We start from the raw sequence: 20107 nt of genomic DNA, 5'->3' as shown, positions 1-20107 counted from the left end.
ACAAAGGCATCATCAATCTCTAACGAAATTGTCTCCCTCTCCAATTATAATACATTTCCATTGTCAGCAGTTTGTCTGTCCCCTTTTGGACCCTTCTTGTGTGCCGCCACACAACCACCGCCCGACGTCCCCGGGATACACAAAAGAAAATTATAATTAGTTGGGTTTATATATTTAATTATTTTGTATAGTGTCGAAATTAAGTTGAAGTAGAAACTAAAGTTTCTTTTTGTAATAAGAAAAATGTGCATTTCAAATATTTTATCTATTTTTTTACTTGAATCTAATCATTATCTTTAAAGATAATAGTAAAAAATAAACTGAATTAAGTTTTATATTTGAAAAAAAAAAAACTCATTTTCACTTTTATTTTGTGTATATTTCATAAAGATTTTCTTATATTTTTACTTCTGTTCTCTTCTTTTTCTTTTCATTATTTTTCACTGTGCACACACACTCATACAACGGCGGCACAATTAACATATTCACAGCGAGCTTATCCCTTAATGCTCGCTTGGGCCTCTTGCCATTTTTTCACTTTGCCTGTCATTCCATTTTCGGCTCGAGGCGGAAAAGGAAGAAACGGTTAAGGAGCATGAACAGGAGTGGGAGTGGTAGCAGGAGCTGGAACGACAGCGACCACGCTGCGTATACGCAACTTGCGTACTGGGCAAGGACGTGGCGGAAGCTGGTGCTGCTGCTGCTGCGGGTTGACATACCGCCCCATTGTGGCCGCCAGCGAAATTCGCACGCACACACAGCGCCAAGCTGTCTGACAACTGCGTCAACTGAACTGCCTGTGAATGGGGCCCCCAACCACCCGCCCCCTTTTCATTTGTTTTGTTAATGAGGGCAGACGCCGCCCCCGCCCCCTCCCACTTGCCCATATGCATAAATAAATGATTAAAAAGTATTTGTCTTTTCCAAAATTGAATTCAATGCGAGAGAGATGTGGCACTGGTTTACAAGTAAAAAAAGGTTTAAAAAAAATCAGAAAAGTATAATAAACAAAAAATATAATAAATGCATAATTAAAAAAATAGATTAGATAGATTAATCGATTATAAAATCGAATTTATTTCCTTTCAAATTGTATTTTTTATTTAAAAATATTATATTTAGTTTTAAAATTTAATCTACATTAAATACAGCCAAGGTAAAAGACAGGTTTTTTTTTGCAAAAATTGTCATGTAAATCACACTTTTTCTCACACCCTGTTTTGTGCTGCATTTTGCGGTTTTGTTTTGGGGGTTTCGGTTTTCGGCACTGCAACACAGGTAGAAAACCGCAACCCTTTTGCCACCTGTCCAACCCCTAATCCGTTGGGCTAATCGCATATGAATTAGTAACGCTGGATACAGGCTTTGGTTTTTTTTTTTTTGTTCTTGTTGTTGGTCGAAGGCAAGTGCGAACTTTGTTTCCGCTTCCGGTTCTGACACCTGTTTCCCCATAACCGCAAACGCGCACCAACACACACACACACACACACAACATGACATTCATTTTATTGGCCACACTGATTTTCGCCTGTAAACATTTATTTTGCATGTCTAAACAATTTGGCCAACTAAAGAGGGCCTTGCATAAATTAAAAACAATCCGAATTTTTGTCAAATTATCTGTGATATCTCTGATTTCGCCCTCGTGCTACTGAGCTGTTGTGAGTGTGTGTGCTGTCGTGTTGCTGTCGAAATCCATTTGGAAGGCAGGCATATTACATGTGTTAAATGACAAACATAACTATGCAAATGTCGCTGAGCGAGAAATGTTTGTTGGCCTTAATCAAGGCAGCACTAAAACCTGGTGGCGGTGTGCATCCAACAATAAATCTGTTCTCTTCTCTCCTGTTTTTTTATATATATTTCCTTTTACATTTTATTTTATTTTTTTTTTTTTTTTGTTTCTTCTTCGTTGTGTGTGCGTGTGTGAGTGAGTTTTCCGACTTTAATGCGCTGCCTTTGTGGAATTTGCGTGTGTGTGTGAAAGGCAGCCGTTAAATCCGCAGGCGACGCACAAAAGTATGCTACGTAATTTAAGTTAATAGCCGACACACACCCACACGCACACATGGCACGCACTCACACTCATGCTCGCAGCTCTCGCATTCAGTTCTGCGCGTCTGTTCAAATTACAATTCATTATGTACAGGTGGCGAGCGAGTGAGTGTGTGTACACAGGGGAGTATGTGCACTGAGAAAAATAATGGTAACAAGCAAACAACAAGAAAGATAGAGAGATAGGCTTGACCTCTAAAATACCCGGTAGTCAAAGGTTTTTCCATTAAATTAATTTAAATGTAATTTTTAAAAATTTATTTTGATTATAACTTGTCGAAATACAAAAGAATAAATAGTTTTAGATAAAAGATACTAGATAGATATACTGACTTCTTTATATTTTTCAATGAGCTAAACTCCTAGCTATCCTAAATGTATTATTGTAAACAAGAAATATAATATTTAATTATAATTAAATAAAATCCATAAATTCCTCTCGGTGTGCCCATACAAGAGGAACAAGCGAGATGGAGCATAGTTAAGGAGCGCGGTTATGACGCAAGCAAGCAAGGATTTAATCCTGGGTAGAGACGCGGCAGAGACTTCCGCATGCAGCACTTCAACTGCATGCCACTGCTCGCCTTGATTACAGTTGCAGGACTCTTCAGCACTGGCTGCCAGGGTACAAATGGGTGGCAACGTTACATGGGAAAAACAGAATCAACTCTGGGAACTCACATTTACTGTTTCATTTTCCCTCCTTTAGCTAAAAGATACTTTTTGAATACATTTAAAAACACAAACGAATAGCAGATATACATTTAAAGTAGGATAAGCCTTCAATTATCCATCACTGAATTAATGTGTTGTATATTGGTTTAAAGCTTAAAATTAGCTCTACTGTTTCAAGTTGAGAAAATATACGTTCTGCAAATGAATAACTTATTTTAAAAATAACCTAGTTCAACAGCTTATCAAAAAGCTACTTTTATTTTTAAAGAGTATCAAGTTGGTCGTTGGCTTCTAGATGGGTATTTTTTTTTTTTTTTTTCATTGTGTTATAGCAATTTGCGTCAAATTTCGAGTTTAAGTGTCAATTACAAGAACAAAAGCAAAGTGAGGCATTGCAAAAAAAAAATAAAAGAAGAAGAATTTGTAAGAACCCTGCAGTTCCAAAATTCCTCGCCCGTCCAATTCCTCGCGGTATGTTCGAAAAACAAAAACAAATTACATGGGCCTCGTTCAGCGAAGTTCGAAACAAAATAGCCGAAACAAATTCTACCTACGCTCGGCTACTGCCGAGGGCTTCACGAAGTTCGATCCTCATATTTGTTATTGTTTTCGATCTCTGTTCGAAGCAGCGGTTGCGAGAGTTCGTAAATTAGAGAGAGATGGAGATGGAAGGAAGGGAGGAAAGAAAATTGGTGTAAAAAACAAAGAGTATTGCACCGACGGCAGAATGACCTTTTTAAAATAAGTAGGAATATTTAAAAATATTAAAGATTATATTTAATTAATTTTTACGTATAAAATCATGTGGTATATAAGCACTTAAGAAAATGTGCTTTTGACTTGGCCGAAATGTTCACGTTTGATTATCAGCCCTTTGTGAATCTAATTACAAGGCATTGCCTTGTCGGCTATACCCTGACACGCGAGAATTTTCGGTCTTCGGTTTTGTCTTCTAATTCTCTTTGCATTTTGAGTTGACTGCTGTTGCATTCAGAAGTGTTTTGCGTATTAGTTGCGTAAAAATGAAATATTATAAGGTAAGTGGAACTTATTTGCATTCAATTATTAATTTTAATTGCAGAATTGACGATTAAAATGGATGCGACTTCAACTTAGACGGTGTGAATGGGATTCAGTACGGATTTACAAAGTTTTTTTATCCAGTTTAAGTTGGTATGTACTGCAATTTACAATTTGATTAAAAAATATGTATGTACTTATGTATTTAATTTACAGATAAAACAAGTTTCTTAAAGTACCCAGCAGCCGGCAAAGGAGACTCGTGACACGCATATATACATGTTTAATTTTGCAGAAAAATGTAATGCTACCAAAAAAGTGAAGATAAATAAAAAAATGCAATCCATAAATAAATAAGGAATAAATTCATCGGATTTTTACTAGGAAGGGGGGGATTTTTCAGGAATTTTCTATAGATTTTCATCTGGGATTCCTGGCGGATTCCGCTAGCGAATCCCGCAAGATTCGTCCACGATTCCCCCTGTGATTCACGCGCGATTCGTCGACGATTCGCCCCAGCGATTCCTTGACGATTCGTGCAAGATTATCTTTCGAAATTCCCGTGGACCATCCCGTGCGATTCGTGATGGATTCTTGGGCGATTTCGAATTACAGGCTGGGAGCACATTTTGTATGGAAATTCCTAGCCGAGTTGTATGAACGTTCCATGGCGAATCCTCATGGAATTATTTCGGTTCCATGGCGAATCGTAGGGGAATCGTTGACGAATGGAACTGAAGGGAAGATAGATGACAGAGAGCGAGACGGAAAAAGCGCTTTACACATCTCCGGCTACCTTTCAACGGTGGGTGGAAGAGAGATGGGACGATAGAGGCACCTATGTGCATGTACAGACACACACACATACATACGTGCTTGTCAAGTTGACAGTTTTTTGCCTTTCTTGTTTCCTTTTTCTGCCTCTTTGTGCGTTCGTTTTTTTTCCTCTTTGGCTTTCGCTTCGGTTTTAACCTCAATTTACAAAAAGTCTGATGCTGGGCAGGTGCCTTGAAATTTGACTGGGAGACCGAGGGGCGACGTGTGTGTGTGTGTCTAGTGTGTGTTTAAAATTTGACTTGCCTTCACGCCCCACCTCTCTTGCCTCCTCCTTCTGGCCTTTTCTGCCCTTTTCTTCACTTGACAGCGACGACTTTTGACTTTCTGCGCTGGCATTTTGACACAGTTGATTACAGCGCCACCTAGCGGCCACCGACGCCGCCGCCACACGCAGCTCTAGAGCTCTCAAGTGCGACAGAGATAGCTGGGCAGGAGAGGAAGCGAGGAGGAGAAGAACGGAGGAATGGTGGAACGGAGGAAGAGGCCAAAGCAGAGGCAATATTTATGCAAATGCCCCAGAGACATGCTCCTGTCCCGCTCGCACAAAAGTTTGTCATTCATTTTGGCTCATGCACATGCAACCACATGTCCTCGCATGCAGAAGCACGCACACACACACATCAGCCGATCGGAGGGAGATAGCATATGCGGAGTCCTAAGAGCATTATTCCGCATGAACTACCAAATTGCATTCCAAAATTTATGTATTTCATTTGAATTCAGTTCGGTTTTAAGCTTTAATCAGTTAGTGAAAGAGATTGTGGGAGTACGTTTCACGTTAAACCACAACTGTTGAGCAAGTTGCTTTTTTTGTACACCAATATTAGGTTTTTTTAGAAAACGTGTTATGGATTTTTTCTACTATCTATTTTCCTAGCTGCAAACCATGTCTAAAATCGTTCAAGGGAGATAAGCTGGCAATTTCTTCTCTAATTTGATTTACTACAAAATTAGAATACTACAGAATTTTGACCTCAAAAAGAGGTCAAAAACTAGGCTATAAAATTATACATTAAATGCACACTTAAAAATTGCATTGCCTACTTTTAGGCACTTTTAAAGGGTTTTAAAACCCAAGTTATTTCCGGGGTATACATAAGTTATTTTATTGTTTAAAATAAACGTTTTATATTAAATAATGCAATTTTAAAATGTACTTAAAATTTATTTGAGTTCGCTTTGGGTTACTTTATCTATTTCGCTGTTATGTCTTAAGCACTTGGGCACGACATTAATATTTCATTAGAGGTTTCTCGAGTCCTTTCCAGACTTAATTTAAGAGTATGGTTGAATTCCTTCCTTCTTCTTCGTCTTCTTCTCCTCTCTTCGTTTTCTTCCTTGTGGCAAAATATTTGTCGAAAAGCGAGCTACAAAATATTTATGCAAGGCTGCTGCCTACGGTAGTAGCTAGCGCACCGTCTCGCTCTGGGCCACTGCCCTCGGCCGCTGACCGTCTCGCTTCCACGCACGTAGATAGCCAGGACATCTGCACGTACCGCAATTGCAGAGAGCTAACGGTAAACAAAAGCGAACCAAAGAAAACAGCCCCAAAGAAGAAGAGGCAAAAAGGGAGGAAAAAGAACGAGATGCTGAAGAGCAGGCAGGAGATGAAAAGAGGACCAAGGAATTATTGCCGCAGCTGATGAAAAAGGAAATGACCACAAATTGCCGTGGGAATGTGCTCGTGTGTGGGAGTGTGCAAGTGTGCGAGCGTGTGTATGTGTGCCAGCACGTTCATGTATATAGGTTATATAGGTTATTTAACGTATTTAATTTCCCTCTCCTCTGCGGAAGTGGATAGGAGACCGCAGGACACAATTTTGCAGGTCCATTTTCCCATGGATCTCCTTCGCCCAAGACGTGCCGAAATTCCACAGTCACCCATCAACATTCTGGGTGTTGACAATTCCAGGTCAACGTTTTCTTCGTTTTTTTTCGTTTTAGACAAATATCCTTACAAATTGAAATTTCTTCAAATGAAAAGGATTCTTGTTTTTAATAATCAAAATAACTTAATTTGTTTAAAGATGCAACTGATAGCATTAAGCTTCCGTTAGACAATAACCGGACTTGACTAAAAATTCGTTTCACAACTTTTTGCTAGATTTATCCTTTTTATGGAACACACACAAAAGTGGGTAACAAACTGAAATGCCCGGGGCAACACTTCTCCTTTCTCCCACTTGCTCTGCCACTGTGTGGGGTTTTTTTCTCTTTGTGTTTTTTTTTCCTTTCCTGCGTGTGTGTTCGCCTGTTAGAAAATAATTAAAACTTTTCGTGATTTCGTGCCAATGTAGCAGCGATTTTTCTCAATTTAAAATGAATTCTAACGGCGGCAACGGCAACGGTTGAATGTGTCTGCAGCTGCTGCCATGTTCCATGTGCGAGCGTAAGGACCAAGTTTACAATCCGTAGACCTAAACCGAACTTCCCTCCCCCCTTTTGGCCATCGTCACTCGGTTTTGATTAGTTATTGCTGCTGGCACTTTTTGCCGCTCCTCCCCCCACCTAAAAGTCGCCCACCTGCCGCAACATTTCACAATATTCGTGCAGCTTTTGATTAGCGGCAATTTTATAGAAGTTCTTTTTTTTTATATCCCCCACTAGTTGCCTTTTTTGGACTCTCGCTCTCTTTGCACTTCCTCTCGCTCTCGCTGCTTCTTTTCGCTGTCAGCAGCTCCAAATCTATCCACCTGTTGGCATTCCGGCTCGATTGATTTATCGATTGTGCATGGATCACAAATCGAAGAACTGGATTACCAAATGGACTCTTCAACTTGCCAAAAATGATTACGGTAAATGTACAAGTATGGCCGTATGTGGGGCCCCTTCGCGCTTTGTCACCCAGAGTCGGTCGCTCTATAAATAAACTATTTTAAATCGAACGAACCGAAATCAAAGCGATGAACGCACAGAATAAAATGCCGAAATTGATGAAGGTGTGGGGGAGGTAGGGGAAGGGTATTACATATGTTTTCTGGTGATCGTTTTCGTTGTCAGCCATAAAAAAAAAAATAGGCCTTAACTAAACATGCCTCGGTGATGTTAAGATACTATTTAAATAGTGTCACATATTTGTTTAGTTTCCGTTATGATCTGAGTTGCATATTCCAAATATTGATTGTAATTGAAATGCTCAAGTTCTTTGAGGTTTTATATATTTTTTAAAGCTCTTCATATGGATTCTATGTTTAGAAATGTTTAATATGCAGCATGAGGGGTAATTATAGCCGTTAAAAGTGTGCCTCTTATTTATTTATCCCTTCTAAAAATACAATAATTCAGTCGGATAAGCAGCTGTCTCTAGCGTTTTTTGGGTTAAATCTGGGAGAAAAGAGCTTGAATAAAATCACGCAACTAGTACTCTTAATTAATTGAAGGTTGATACAAATTCCAAGGTCATTGTACTTAGTCTAAGGCTTACAAATTCGCTTTCTTTCATTTGCAACATTCTTACTTTAAAGCCGGACACTCAGTTTGTTTTCTAATTTCATTTTATTTGTTTTTGTTGGCCAAGTTGGTTTTTGGTTGCCTTTCAATTTGCTACCGATTTACGATGTTGATGTCTCGCATCTGCACTCGTTGTGCCTAACATTTTACGACATTTTCAATGCCATAGGACACACAAGCAGCGAGAACGAGAACGATAGGAAGAAGAGCGAGAACGTGAATGAGAAGCAGCGAGAAATCGGGAAGGGCTGCTGCTTATCGATGGACACGCGCGTACTATAAAATGTCTTGAATATTGCCTGATGATGACACGGCCAAAGTTGCGTGCACGCAGAGAAATATAAAATAATATATATAAATGAATTAATTATTAATATATATAAATAAATTAACCCATATATTGGGTGTATCGAAAATGAGAACTCTATAATCATTTTCATGAAGGATATATACAGTCTTTTCAATCCAGTCTTTTAGAGAGCACCTTCAAACATCCCACGAACATGACCAAAATAATATTAATAAATAAAATGTTAGACATTAGCATTTTTTAAATTAAAAAAATAATACTAATAATATTTCTAATACGATTTAGGATTGCTAAAACTTGAAGATTTACTTTCTTTTACAAAAATAATTATAAGAATTAAATTTATAGCGTCAAAAATATAAATAAAATGAATATATATAAAATATAATATATATGTATATATATATATATATATATATATATATATTAAAAATATATATATATATATATTTTATACATATATTTATTATTTATTATTTAATCTTTATTTAATGCAATATTAATGCTACTCTGATGTCTGTCAGTGGCTGTACGTGCTTGCAGATATCTGTGTCCTTCGCCATTGGGTCGCTTCCCTTCCCTTGGCTTCCCTTCCCTCGAGTCCATCCACTAACAGTGGAAAGTAGGCCCTGAGCCTGTCCATAAATTAATCGATGCCAATGGCAAACTGGGAGATCTTAGCCCGCATGGAAGGGTATCGCAAGGTCATCAGCAACTTAGCCCCGATTCTCGTGTTTTGTTTTTATTTTGCTTTGGGTTTCTCTTGATTTGCTGGGTGTGTCGTTGAACTAAACTCCTCTATAAATATCAGCGGCGATTTATCGCATGTCTGTCCCACTGTCTATATCTCATGTGCGTGGGCCAAGAGGAACACAAGAGCGTCGCGTCCACTTTAGATCGCTTTTAGGCCCACTTCCAATCGATTTCAACTCGTATTGCCAATTTGTTAGAGCGAAATGGCCGACTCACTGTCACAATCATTCCGCCCCAGCCATATTGCTTTGATTTCCAAAATTATGGCATACAAAAATCTAGAAAAAGTTTATGTTTACAGAGATTTTTGGAAAACTATTATTAAGGGAATATGTTTAGCACATTTGGAGTTTTCATAAAATAAACAAGCCAAGTGTGTATATTTAAAGTTTTAATTATTTATCATATTAAATTATTAAAATTAAAAAAATTGTTAATTATTATAATTAAAAATTTAGAACACGTGAATTATACAAAAAACCCTACAAAAATATGAAAAATAATTTATTTTGAGCATTCCAGCCGGGACTCGAACCAACGAAAACAAGTGCAAGCGAGATAGATAGATTTTTATTTACTATTCTGTTTATCAAACAATTGTGTTTAAGTTTTATTATCTTTTAAATCTTTTCTTACGAATTAAGCTGGGCAAATTTTTAAAATAAATTAAATCTTCGTGAAAATTATGCAGATAAATCTTGCCACAACTTTATACTTTTTATATGGTCTCTGAAATTTATAAAATCCTCTTAGATTTCCTTGACTACTTTGAAGCTTCTTCGATTTCAAAGAAAAAACTCATTAAACTTATGAAAATGCATAAATTCGATTTAAAATGGACTATTTCCATTTTGTTTGCATGCACGCACGTGCTTTAAATTTGATTTCCCTCAATACCGTTTTATTTATTGCAACACAGACACACACACACATGCACAACCGCAGGTGAACCGTTAAATATGCAACGCTGGCTGCCACAGTTTAAAAACCACAAAATAAATTGACCAATCCCCCCCATTGAAATATCCACCTTGCACACACATTGGCAGTGCGCGAATTCGAATTTTTGTTGGCCAAAAAAATAAAAGAAAAAGAGAAATTTTAAGCAATTTTAATGAAGCAAAGCTCGCTTTTGTCGTTGTTTGCACGTGTGTGAAACCTCACAATACATAAAAGGATACCCCCAATATCCCGTCGACCCAATTCCCATGGCAAAATCCCATTGATTTGGAAATGAAATATAAACAAGGCAAAAAAAAAAACACAAGAGTATTGGGAAAAAATAGAAAAAAGCGCAGCGAATATGCAAAATAGTAGAAACAACAATAACAGATGAGCGTGTGAGTGTGTCAGGATAAAAATAGAAAAAACGCAACAGAGCAGCGCACATGCGAAATGCAACAACAGCAGTGCTACAACGGCCATAAAACGAAAATAAAACTTACATAAATTTAGAAGTCTTGGCGGGCAGTAGCGTTTGTGTCGCACTGCTGCTCCCAAAACGCACTTTATTTTTGGAAAGACGAGCAGCAGCGAGAAGCCGAAAAAAGCGAAAAAGCACCGAAAAAGCATCAACGCGAATGACGCAGCAACAGGCGAATCAGTTTTATAGACACGCAAGCAGATTTACAACAAAACAATATGACCAAAAGTGAACTCTCACTTCACTTAATGAATGACAGTCTTGGTCACAGTGTGGCCAGGCGCACTATTAAGCCAGCACCAGTGCTGCCATTTGCCGTGTTAAGCAGATTAGTGAGACCAGATTCAAGTTTCAGGGTTAATAAGAAGGACTCTTGCATAGGTTAAGGTAATTAGCTAAGCATGAGTTAACTCCAAAATTGTAATATTTTATTTATATAAAAAGACTTAATATATATATATTCACACAACGTAATTGATATTTATACAGAAAACCATAAAATCAAGTCAAATATGACAGTGATTCCCTGGTTTCCATCTTAATAGACCGTTAAGAATATGTTGTGTCCGCCGTATCGAATATCGATAGGTTGGGCATGGGCAGCACAGGTTGTAGGGCTGCCAACTTGGCCAGAGTCGAAAAGGGGTTATTAACCCGATAAAGAGGAATAGAAAACCTAACGGAGTTCGAATGGCGTGGGTTTTGATCTTCACTGCCTCCGTTAGGTTTGAGCGAAACGGAAACTTCGAGCGCGAGACCGTGGTGCGACGACGGCTGCCCGTCGGGTTGGTGTGTAAAACCGAAAATTAATATATAATCGACCGCCAAAATATTGTTTTAAGAAAATGAAGTGAAGATAGCAAAAAGAAAAGGCAAAATGTGAGACAGCAGGAAGATAAGGACCTGGGAAGCTGGATCGGCGAACCATAGAGGTGAGTGGTCAGGGACCAGGCAGGCAGATAGGAGAATATAAATATTGTGTTCTTAAATATAGAAGCCGACCAGGACCAGGTTCCAAAGGAGGAACGCCAGGCCAGGATCCGGGCCTGGCGAAATTTTTTTTCTTCCGCCTATTTTTTTTGTTTTTATTGGCGTACAATACCTTCTTTTGTGGCCGTATAAGTTTTGGTGCCGGCGCGGCAATTGTTTTATGTCCGCGCAAATTTTTTGGCGCCGCAGGATATATTTTTTTTGGACTGAGCTAAATGGTCGAGTTTCCGTATTGGTCCCGTTGGTCTTGGCTGGCCATCCAAACAGCACGTGTGCCCATATTTTGTCCCGCGACTGTGGTCGTAACCTCGCCGGCACAGTACCGCCTACTTGAGGACCGACACGCCTACAAAGGGGCGGCAACGGGAGCCACCCCAAGGCTTCAATAAGAGTTTTTTTTTTGTTTAGAGTTAGTGGTCGTTTAGTTTTTTTTTAATTATTTATGGCATTGTTTTATATATTTATTTAGTTATTCAGAATAATCCCATTATTTGTTTATTTATTGTTATTATTTTTTTTTAATTATTTATTTATTTATCTATTTATTTATATGTATTCATTTTCGTTATTTATTATTGATAATTTTATTTGTGTTTGCCTAGCTTTTGTTTTTGTGTTGATTTCTTGGTTCGAGTATCGACTTCGCTTTCGGAATATTCTTCACCCCCCTTTTTGAGCGCTCAAACGGGTAGGCCAAGGAATTCGCTTGTTGCAGTATATGGTTACTTGTGATTGTTTAAATTTTGGAAAAACAAAAAGAAGAGTTAGACAAGGGCAACATACATATAAAAACCAACACTTGTAATTCTGAAAAAGTTATGATTTTTATTAAAATTTATGGGTAAAAGGAGCATAAAGTAGTCCTTTTTCTTTTTGGGGAGGAGGAAGAGAACTATGGCGTGAGGTGATTGAAGGTGCGTTAATTTTGAAATAGGGGCAGCTGCATAAACAGTTCCTGCCAGCAGCCTGCAAAGGATGGGAGGGAAAGGCAGGGGAGCTCCAAAGGACATCCAGGAGTCTCCCAGATGACTGATCGTTTCTGAGTATGTATGTGTCGTTTAGGTGAATGTTTCGTTCAGTTCGAAGTTGTGCAAGTATTAGTGCTGTGTAACGTCTCGTCTATGGCGGGATGTTTAAAAAAAAAAAAAAAGAAAAATTTATCTGTTACGTGTGTAAGTGGGCCGGGCCAAGAACCCATGCCTGAGGGGGAGCTAGCCGAGGCATGGCCCAAGCCGATGGCTGCACACGCAGGACCTTTTAAGGGTCATAACAAATACATCGACCCGCCGATCGATAGCTTTCTATCGATAAATCAGTGCCTACAAAGCCGCAGACTGAGATACCGTTATGCGGCTCAAAAGCAACTCTGGACAGCAGCTGCCGCCTTTCAACGGAAGTTGGAGCATATAAAAATAATAAAAATAAAAACAAACAAAAATAAAAGCCAGAGAGTGAGAAAGAAAGAGGAAATAACAACCGAAAAATGGAAAAACAAGCAACAATAAGAATATCACAAGCCTACACTTAGAGAAATAAATGAAACCTTAAAGACCGATTTTTTTTGTGATATTAGGAAAAATATCATTAAACTTAAAGTCAATTGAAAATTTTCAATAATTTTCAGTACCCCAATAACTTGGTCTTTTTATAAAATATTTTTAAAATTATTTTAATATTATTAATTAAAAAATTCGTTGTGTGCACATCTGAAGAGGAATGGGTAGTCGGAGCAGTGGAGCAGGATGCCTCTGGTGAGTCGTAAAATTGCGCAAAAAGGACTCTCTTCTCCAGCTCTTCGTCGTCCTTTGGCTCGTGTTTAGAGAGGTGTGTGTGTGTGTGTGTGTATTGTAGGGGGGTTGGAGAAGGAGGAAGATACAAGAAGCTGGCCAAATTAAATACAGCAATTTTGCAAAACGAATGGCACGCGCAAAGCAACAGCGAATAATAATATAAAGGAAGTGCGCAAAAGGAAGCTGGAACCAGGACCACCAAAAGGGAGTAGGGGGCAGTGGGACGACCTTGGGATGTTCTGGGAGCAAACACATATTTTTCTCGGTTTCTTTTGTTTGCGCAAAATTCTTTTTCCAAGTTTCAGTTTATCTTTTTTTTAAATTTTTTATGCCTGCAAACATGTCCAAAGCTGCTGTTGGAATTTTTGGTTTCTTCGCGAGAAAAAATAGGCACAGGCGCCCTAAAAATATTTACACACAAAGCGATGGCCGTAAACTATGGGACTGGAGTGCACCGAAAAAAATAAAAGTATAATAGCTGAAATTCCGTAGAATTTATTGGAAGTCCTGACAGACTGATATGCCAAAGATTTCATTTTGGAAAGGGTTTAAAAAAGCAATACAATATTTCATTTGAATTATTGGCCTTTGTAATTTTCTAAGAAGGTTTTTGAATTAATTTTAAGCCCTTGGCATCCGTTTTATTATATTTTCCTTAAGAGTTCAAATTAAATGCAAATTAAAATGTATTTTTAAGTATTTTTAATCAAAAATCCATTAGCCGTTTTAAAAATTTTTTTTTTTTTTTTTAAGTTGAAACGAAGGCAAATTTGTTATTATAATATTAAATATATAAATATAAAAAATATAATTAAATATATTAATTGTAAAATATATCCCTTTTTCTCTCAATTGAATGAAATATGCAAGTTGCTGTCCTTTTTGGAGAGCCAGGAGCGCACAGACAGAGTCTAAACTGGACACAAAATGTTTATGAGCACTTTAGCTCGGCCACGGAGGCTTCCCTGAAACGGGATCAGGAGTCGGAGCCGGCAGGACCAAACCAACCACCACCCACTACGACGCAGTCCCCGCCCGGTCATCAGCAGCATCATTCACATTTACGAGCCAGCGGAGGCTGTTGCTTCCACCAGCCAAAAAAAAAAAAGGAGAAACAAAAAAAAGATACAAATAGAAAGGCATATCCTCGGGGGTGGAATCCGTTGCTTTCGGTACTATCCTGTACCGCCTCCCTCCCCCTGATTATTGTCAATGATTTGCTTTTGGCTCTCATAAAATGCAAGAAAATTGAATTATTTTTCGCAATTATGTGTCACAGAAGAGGAAGGGACGCCAAAGGGAATCCGAAAATTATTTTTGGGAGAGCACAGGAAAAAACAAAAATATCCCTGAAAGTTGTACAAGTTTAAAGGACTAGCGAACGTTTTGGAAAATATTTCTCTTAAAATTGTCTTAAAACCTTGAAAGAAAGTTTCTATTCAACAATTAAAACATAAAATATTTCAGAGATTGATATCAGTTTAAAGTCGAAAAGTCTTTCAATCAATTGGTTTTTAGGCTAAAAGGACCGTTAATATTACCAACACAGGACTAAGTAGTCCAGTGTTATTCAAGAGGACCGGGCTAATGAAGTGTACATAACGATAACGGGGGATGTTTTAAAGATATATGTACATATATATAAAGTTTACATTATAAAGTTATCTTGGTAAAATGTATCTTGGAAAATGTAACTCACCTGGCTGCGCCACTTGCGATTTTTAGCCGAGTTGGTATTTATTTTGTTTAGTTATTTTATTGATAATAGTTTGCAGTTAGAACTGTTTGAATATCCGTAGTAGTTGAGAGCGAAAGACAGGCGAGGGGGGAAAGCGAGAACTTCTGCAACGGCCCTCGACTGAGACACTCTGCATTCATTTATCCGACTTTAAGGCCCATTTTCATTTTTTTTTTTCACTTCTTTTTCCTCTTTCTTTCATCTATTCATCAGTAATATCTTTGGGGCGGAGGTGGGGGATAAGGTTGAGGGTTTGGCGAAAAAAAACAAACAAAAATATATTTATATAATGATTGATATATTAAGATATATACATATATATATGTGTGTATATATATCTAATCAGAACACACATGCACACGCGCGCGCACTTTCGCGGCGGAAACGGAAGTGTAGGCACTCGCGAAACGGAATACGATACTCGCGATTATTCGATTATTTGCCGATTACTTGGATCGATTTGAATGGCTCTCTTTGCTTTCAGGACATTTTGTTCAGCCTCCTTATAGCCGGTATCTCGTTAATTTGGCTTATTTGCCAGCGTTGTTTCCTTGATGGCCCATCCATTTGGACACTTCCAGCTCATTTGACGCGGGAATTTCGGATTGCGGATTACGGATTGCGGACTGCGTATCCTGCGGCGCCAGCTCCTTTCTGCCTGCAAAATCGTGGAAAAGCGGAAAGCAAAGAGGGAAACGGAAATTCTTTTTATGGCTTTTCAATAAATTTGCAACAAATTATGGCCATGGTCTGTGTGTGTGCATGTGAGAGCAGCTGATGGATGGAGTGTTTGCCCGGGTATTGGGAATTGGGGATTGGAACTGGTAGCTGGTAGCATTAATCAAGAGCAATTTCCCATTTTAAGTAGCCACAGAAAGGTGATTAGCTTGGAAAAAGGTAAGTTAAATAAATTAAACTGATCAGAAAATCTATCCCTTAATATTTGATTAAAAACAAGAAAGAAAGCCAAGTTTGTCAAGTCAAAGCTTTTATATACAATTGAAATCTATCATAACTAATCCAAAAATGCTATAATTTTAAATCGAAAAGAGTTTTGCCTTTTATACTTTGTGCCTTTTATACTTTATATTCCAAAAATTTAAAACCAAAAACTTGACACTTTTCATTAAAGTTCCACAGATTTGGTTTCCGCAGAATGCTTAACATATTTTTTTATATATTTACTTATTTTTCTGCTGGGACCCAAAAGATCTAAAGAAAATATTGTGTGGCGGAATCTCAGGAACTTTTCTGTGAATTTTCAAGACATGACTTTATGCACGGGCATACACATACACATATATATTTATATATATATATATATATATATATATGTATATATACAGGGATTCTTGGGCTGATTTATTTGGTTCTAGCCAGAGAAAAGCAGGTACCTGGCTTAGCTTCTGCTCTCTGCGTTTTATTACTTTATCCTTTATCCCGTATCCTTTACCCATATTGGCCCACGTTTTCTTTTTTTCGTCATGGTTTTTCTTTTTTTTTTTTTTGCCATCCAAACTCATTTTGTTGATGTTCTCCGCAAGGCTTTTTAAACTTGTCATACATTTTGATAAAGAATTCGCCTTGTTCCCTCGAAGCCCTGGGATGTTGTCAGCACCCCACCACCGCCACCACCTTGAGCGCACCCCCCTTTTCCGCCAGCCTCCTCACCTCACGTGGGAGAGGTGTGGGTGGTAAAGAGAGCCCCCCTTTTGGGCTCCACTGCTGACGGTGAAGTGCAAAATTTTGCACATTCAACGAGACGGCAGAGGGGGACTCCGCTTTTTCTTAGCTCTAGCCCTCCTTCTACCTATCTTCCACTCTTCTACCCTCTCTCTCCCCCTTCTCTCCACTTCTCAGGTCTTTAACCAAATTCGCATTCTTCGCAATTTAAGTGAATTCCTGTGCTCTCCGCGACTTGACTTTGTCTTTTGTAGATTTTATTTCATTTCATTTCAGTTCGTTTCGCTTCGCTAATGGCACAAAGTTCCCAAATACAGTGAGCGAAATATTCTACAATTCTAAAATCCAAAATTTAAAAATGGTTACTTTTATTTCTGGGTAATTTTCCTGTCTGTCCTGGCAGAAATAAATGGAAAATTAACAAGGCATGTGCCAAAAAACGTATCCAAATACTTATTTTTAATTGAGTTAAATTAATTAAATGAATTAAGTAAAATTAATTGATTAAATCTTAAGAAACTGCTTAAATTTTTTTTTAATATATTTTACTAAAGTATGTATATTTGCAGCAATAATTTATAAAAATAAGCCACTTTGCCATCTTCTAGAATTGCTCTAAAATTCCCAAAGGGTTCTAGCAGCAGATTAAAGTCGCAAAAGGGTAGATTTTAAATACTTGTTAACTTTTACAATAGTTTTTTGCCTTTCAATTTACTTATTTTACTAGTTTCTTCAATTTTATTTTCCTATCCTGGACTAATAAATATTTTCTGCTAAATAAAAATTATTACTTGCATATTTTACAACTATTTTAGTTAAATCCTAACTCAGTTTTCTTTTGAATTTTAATAAAAGTGTGGTAGTAATAGAATTTACTTCACTTTAGCAACTTTAACAATAGAGTTATTTAGTTAAATCAAGATTCAAAATATGCAATTAAAAATGTTTTCTTTGCGGAAAAATTAAATTAAAATTTAAGAAACTTTAAAGGCAAGCCAAAATTATGAGAATAACTTAAAGATGAACCCAAATTAATAAAGAAATTCACTACATAACAATTTAGTACATACATGAAGATTATTAATTAGCTCAAGCCCCACTTCGTATAGCTGGGAGTAGAACATGAAGGTGGATTTTAAAGGCATCACTGCAGCTTCCCAACCAAAAATTGCATGGTGGTGAAGTTTTCTTTTTTCTCTCAACTCCATTTCCTGGCTGAAAATTTCACAAACTTGGCTTTTTGCTCTCTTAAGCCTTTTCCTAATGTTGATTTTCTTTTTAGTAGGTTTTTTTTTTCTTTTGGGTGGCTTTCATTTAACATTTGTATGGCGCGGCTATTAGGGAAAAGCAGCCCCTCTTGACACACACTCACTCAGTGTTGGCCAGGAATACTCACTCACACACATGGGGGCAGCGGCGGTGAAAATGTTCAAGGACATTTCCAATGGCAGTGCGCAAAAAAAAAAAAAAAAAGAAAATCAAAGATGTTCCTTGCATCTTCTTCAGATCGCAAAACTGCAAATTCCGCTCTACGGAATTGCCATGTGAAAACCATTAAGGCCCATAATTATTCTACGAAAATATCAAAATATCGGTATTACGGTATCATCGGGACCCTGGGTGTGCAATGTTATGAATATGAAAAATGAAAATGAAAATCGTTTTAACGATGCGACGCGACGCGAGATAGATCTTTCGTGTTCGCTCTCTCTTTCTTTCTTTTTTTTCGATTTTGAGTTTTTGTATTTACGTCACTACAGTTTTATGGCTCTTTAAATATTAATAAAAAAAAAAAAAAAAAAAAAAATAAAAAACAGCACTGGGACAACAAGTAAGATTAATTTTAGATATTAAAAAGCGATCCGCCAAAATGGATTTGTGTGCGGGGGAAGTACCTACCTCAAAGGGACATCTTGTGTTTTCCCATTTTTTTGTTAGTTGTTTCTAATTTTTGTAATTTTTTTTAAGGCGTCGCGCGCACTAGAAAAAAAATTTAACAAAAAAAAAGAAAAAATCTGCGAACGGAGCGGAGTCTGCGGCGGTTGTTATTATGCGGAATAACGGTATATTTTTTTTTTTCGAAGCTACGGCGGAAATTATTACCAACACGGATTTTTATTTGAAAATAAAAAAAAACAGCGGTTCGTGGCGGTCTTCGGTGCGGCAACTACTGCTGCTGCTGCTGCTGCAGCTACTGCGGCTACTGCTGCTGCTGCGGCTGCTGCTGCGTTTCCTGCTACTGCTGCTGCGGCTACTGCGGCTACTGCTGAATGCTGCGTGTCGTCGCGTGTCGCGGCTCTGCACATCGCGCCGTATACCCAACGACTAGGCGCTGGAGACCAACTGTGCGGAACCCAGACGCGTCTGCAGCGTGTTCCGAGTCCGATCCGAGTCCGAAACCGAAACCGAATCCGAATCCGTGTATCCCCCGAGTCCGAAACGCTTTCCGAAACGCAAAAAGACAGGCGAGAAACCGATGAAAAAACCGAAAGCCAAAACCGACTGCAGCCTCTGTCGCGGCTGGCGTCGCTGCCACAGAGATAGAGATGCTTTCACCTTGAGCTTTTCCACCGCTTTTCCTTTGCTTTTCCCTTGCTTCTTCCTACGCTTTCCCTCTGATTACCCCTTGCTTTTCCCTTGCCCACCCCCCATTTTTCGAAATCGAAAATAAAAGCTTGATTGCGCGCGCTGGAGCTTTGAAGGTCAGCAAAGCGTTGGCTTTCCACATTTCCGCCTTTCCATTGGCTTTCAACAAAAATGCCGGATGAGCTTTCGGCAACGAAAGGATTAGGCAGCGGCCATATCCTGCAGAAAGCAGAAAGTGGGCCAGTCCGCAGCGGAATGCAGCAGCGTTTCGGACTTCCAAAATATTCCAACAAGAAAGCTCTTCCAGAGCCGTTAATTTAAAAACCAATTAAGAACGATAGGGAAATCCAAAGATATTTCTATAATAAGGTTTAATTAAATAAAAATAATTAATAATAGCAAGTATTCTAAGCTCTTCATTTAAATAAACCATAAAAACCAAAACTCTTTACGTTCAAATTAGTTTTTAGAATTATTCTTGAGAATTTTTACACTTTTATTTTATTATTATTTTATTTTATTTTATTATTATTATTTGGTAGTGGGTATTCTCTCATAAAAGAGCTACTACTTGTTGTGTTACAGTGTACCCTCTCTGTTTTGTAGCTTAGTTCTACGGGTTTATTTGCTATTGGATTTTTTTAGACGAGAGAGAGGGAAAGATTCTGGTTGGCTCTAGCTATTAGCTATTAATTTTAAAAATTAGCCTTAAGGCCTTAGTCGCATTGGCTTAAATTGCGTTGTAATTAGACATTTAATTTGTTATTACAATAAAATAATAATAATAATAATTTTAA

The 20107-nt window shown here is 37.9% G+C and overlaps 1 protein-coding gene and 2 long non-coding RNA genes across 4 annotated transcripts in view; 2 read left to right on the top strand and 1 right to left on the bottom strand.

Annotated features, from left to right (window-relative positions):
• Positions 1–18704, bottom strand: part of Sh (Potassium voltage-gated channel protein Shaker) — a 135308-nt gene extending 116604 nt beyond the window's left edge. For both annotated transcript variants that reach the window (XM_070288699.1, XM_041775098.2), the window contains exons 1-2: positions 18624–18704; positions 15003–15699 (exon numbers count right to left, since the gene is read on the bottom strand). The gene's annotated coding sequence lies outside the window, so the exon portion shown is untranslated. The remainder of the gene's footprint in view (positions 1–15002; positions 15700–18623) is intronic.
• On the top strand, positions 3215–4115 carry LOC121502156 (uncharacterized). The gene is made up of 2 exons (XR_005990842.2): positions 3215–3903; positions 3967–4115. It is a non-coding gene; the product is annotated as an uncharacterized lncRNA (long non-coding RNA).
• Positions 11105–12370, top strand: LOC138929126 (uncharacterized). The gene is made up of 2 exons (XR_011445566.1): positions 11105–11455; positions 11518–12370. It is a non-coding gene; the product is annotated as an uncharacterized lncRNA (long non-coding RNA).
• Positions 18705–20107: the final 1403 nt, after the last annotated feature.

Source organism: Drosophila kikkawai, chromosome X (assembly GCF_030179895.1).
Source record: "Drosophila kikkawai strain 14028-0561.14 chromosome X, DkikHiC1v2, whole genome shotgun sequence".
In the NCBI taxonomy this organism is placed as follows: domain Eukaryota; kingdom Metazoa; phylum Arthropoda; class Insecta; order Diptera; family Drosophilidae; genus Drosophila; species Drosophila kikkawai.
This window is presented reverse-complemented; position numbering and strand designations above follow the sequence as displayed.